Source organism: Dendroctonus ponderosae, unplaced genomic scaffold, assembly GCF_020466585.1.
Source record: "Dendroctonus ponderosae isolate FM_Combo_2020 unplaced genomic scaffold, Dpon_F_20191213v2 Dpon_F_20191213_1, whole genome shotgun sequence".
In the NCBI taxonomy this organism is placed as follows: domain Eukaryota; kingdom Metazoa; phylum Arthropoda; class Insecta; order Coleoptera; family Curculionidae; genus Dendroctonus; species Dendroctonus ponderosae.
Genome location: NW_026017110.1, coordinates 40138268 through 40142158, shown reverse-complemented (window position 1 = coordinate 40142158; position 3891 = coordinate 40138268). Strand labels below are relative to the sequence as shown.

Genomic DNA, 3891 nt, shown 5'->3' with positions numbered 1-3891 from the left:
TCGGTGAAGAGCGCTATTTAAAAATTGTAAGTGATTAGCGCAGGGCTTATCATTAAACTTAATTCCAAATCAACTTCATTCATGGGTTTCAGTCATTTATTGTCTCTATTTATCAATCAAAATACGTTTCGGTGTATTTTTCCACCATCATCAGTTTTCCTCATGATTGGTAAAAATTAACGTCCTTTTTGGTCTTCGCCTTTTTGAAAAGCTTGAGTTGTAAAAAGCACCGAAACATATTTTGATTGATAAATAGAGACAATAAATGACTGAAACCCAGGAATTAATTTGATTTGGAATTGAAACACAGTCAGGAAAGTATATACAATTAAACTTAATGAAAGCCCTATATTTTAAAGTGTTTGAAAAATATTTGATAATTGGTTTCTTAATGTACAAATGTAAACCCCTTCTTTTTGAAGAATTGCTACCAATTAATCCCAGTTACGATATCTTAGAGACGAAAAGTGTGTTAATTAGGAAATACAAACCACCTGCAAATGATGGATAAGGAAATGCAATATCGATTGTTGTTGTAGCAGAGTAAGCACCAAGTATTGTTAAAATAGGTACTTTACTATCGGTTAAAAAAATTTTCATTTCTTGTATCAGAAGAAAAATACATCATTTTTTAAACAACTTTTAACTTAAGAAGAATTATAAATGCTTTAATTGGGCACAAATATATTTGAATAACAGTTCTGAGCAAAACGCGAAATAAGTAAATCCGGCATTTTGCGATTTTGAAGCAAAAATAAAAAACGATAATAATTTATAAAATCGAAATCAACGAACGAATTTAAATTAATTTTTAAAATCCCTAAATTCTATTCATTGTAAAAGAGTCAAAATATCATAGAAAAGCTGAAATAAATTAAATTATTTTTTGTATTACTGCAATAAACATTCACGTAGCGCAATTTTCGCTCTTAATCGTACAATTATCAATACTATGAAAATATACTTTTGAACTAATCCACATATCAGAAAATCAAATTGAGCCGTTCAGATAAACTTCTGACACCAATTGCTGACCAATAATATTTTTAAGAACTGAAATGTTGGAAAATACTTTTTCTCAATATACATGAATATTCTAGTGACTTGACTTGTACCATAATAAACCTTACCTTCGTTTGCACCAGTTTGAAGAACACGCGTTTTCAAGAAATCCCTAATTTTTTCCAGCAATTGCAGATTCCAGTTCGGAACTGATCTACGCAACTTCGCTTTTGAAAGCATCTCCCCTACCCCATTCCTGGAAATAAGATTTGTGTGTATTATTCCTATTACCGTTTATATACTGGTCCATCTTTGATGTATTACTTGTTTTAATGTTGAACTATCAGACTATATTGCAAGAAGTCCTTCATTTTGAACTTGAGTTATTTAAAATTTGGTTGTTTAAAACCTACAAGTTGAAATTTTAATTAACTTATTCAATATGAATAGAAAGCAAGTATTTAAACGGCAACATGTTTAAGGTAACAAAATTTTGTAGATAGTTTAGCTGCTCAGCAGGAATTCATGTCAATAGCCCAGCAGGAATTCATGTCAATTCATTATTTACAATTTTTAACTTTGCTAAATACGCTTAACTTAACTTAACTATTCACCGTAACATGTTCGTTTATATATCTATATTATCTGTATTACAGATAAAAAAAACTCTCATCAACTGAGTTTATTGACATAATTTTATTTTAGAATGGTATTTCATACATTTCACATATATTAAAAATTAGTCATCTCTTCTGTTTGGCAGTCATTGCAACTTCTCTGTTAACAATTGTATCCGTTTCATCCTGATCGACTGGCGGATATCTATCAATATACTCAAAGTCATGTAAAGCACGCGGTTTAGAATTCGGTTCGGTAAGTTTTCGTTTGACTATGTTTAAGCCGGGAGGAAACCCGTAGTCCAGCACAGAGTAAGCTTTGTGGTTAAAATGATCAGAGGGATAGAAAGCAGCCTGCCGCTTCCCATTAACGTAGTAAATGCGAACGTCAATGTTTTTTTGCTCCAAAGTGCCATACATCAACATTCGTTCCAATTTGGTTAAGGCCAAGTCTCCTAATTTGTTACCCCAAAAGAATAACTTTCTCATTTGGGTAGATTTTCGTATACTATCAAACATATCTGCCAATCCCAAGTCGCCTATTCTGTTGTCATGAATATCCAAATATCTGATCAGTGAAAACGGTAGGGACAAGCCAAAACCCGTAGCTCCAGGTGTTGTAATTTTATTTGAAGGGATTCTTAAAGCAATTAATGCCGGACGAGTCTTCAACCATTCAGCGAGAAGTTCTACTCCATGGCTCCCCATTATATTAGCACCAAGATCCAGTATTGTTAATTTTCTATAAGTCTCCAATCCTCCTATCAACAGGTCCTAGTCATGGTCATCAAATGAGCATTTTTGCATTTGCAGAATTTCTAAAGACATGTTGAGGTTAAGCAAAACTCTCACATCATCAGCCAAGATTGAGTCATTGTATTTGGAATAATACGAACTTGGTATAATTCTTGATATATTCAGATGCTTCAATTGACTTTTCTCGATAAGTATTAAAATCGACTCTATACTTTCCAAAGTCTGGTCAGTTTCACTAATGTTCTAACATCGGGCACTTTTCGATGAATCCTCCTAAATGCATTCCTCCTTCTACTCCGAACTTGTTGCCAAGCAACCATATCTTTCGTAAGTTTAGAAATTGTGCATATGCACCCATTTTAGCCCTCCCGATTGAATATCACAGTGAATCACGTTAAGATATTGAAGGTTATTTTCACAGTGCAAGAACGTTTCGCAAAATCGCTTAATACCTTCGTCTCCCAAATTGTTGTACGCCAAATCAAGTAAAATAACGGCAGGATTTTGTTGTAAAAATTCCCTTAGTATGGGCATATCATCTTCGTTCAGTCGTCTGCCAATCCTTTGGAACAATTCGTTACCCCTTAAACGCAAATGTTTGTCCCGTCGGAGTTTTTTTCACAGAAGAGTAAGAAAAAATTGCCGTCAACTTTCTTCTTGGTCATGATACGATAAATTGCGCAAAACAGAAACAGTTTAAATGTCCCGATAAAACTGTCATTGGAGCAGACAGATAGTATACCTGCTAAAAATATTTTGTGAAAATATTAGGTTCTGTCTAAAGCTTTAAAACATAACTGCATAACATAAGGAGGGATACTATGCAGTCTTTACTCATGTTTCTAGGCGTGTAGAATAATTCAATAAGTCCCGCATCAACGGTTTCAATAATCTGGAACGAGGTTCTTCGGTTTCCTTTCCAGAATTTGCCAATATAAGCATAATGCGTGATGAATTTTTTCCGTATAGCTACGTCGAGCTCTTCTCCTGGTATGACTTTAAGCTGATCTATTATACAGGTTCCGTAACTATGTTAAAATATTTTAACAGCGTATTCTCCTAGTCATTTGAGAGCAGGGTCTTCCTGAGAAGAACTTTTAAATTTTAGGTCTCATTGTTGAGATATTTGATTTCCAAAATGGCGAAAAATATTAGTTTTTTCTTTTTCTTTAAAACTGTTAAACATAGAAACTTTCATTTTGGTATACAGTATAAGCTAATTGAGTGGCATTCTATGGTGGTGTTTTGTAGTTCAGTTTATTGTTATACAGGGTAGAAATGTGGAACTCCTACTTTTGTTTTGTTCCGAACTTTTTTTGTGTGCACTTAAACTTTTATCAACATACTTTTTGTAATTACTACAAGTTATTTACCAACTTTTTTATTTCTTATTGTTTTTTCCAAATGTCACTATTTTGGCGGCAAAAAGATAAAATCGTTTTCTTTGCCGTTCTCAAAATGTGTAAGTAACTAAGTGACTTTTATTAATAACGTTTTAAATACAAAAAGTTCAATA

The 3891-nt window shown here is 33.0% G+C and overlaps 1 pseudogene; it reads right to left on the bottom strand.

Moving 5' to 3' along the window:
* Positions 1-1709: 1709 nt before the first annotated feature.
* LOC109544553 lies at positions 1710-3130 on the bottom strand (annotated as a pseudogene).
* Positions 3131-3891: the final 761 nt, after the last annotated feature.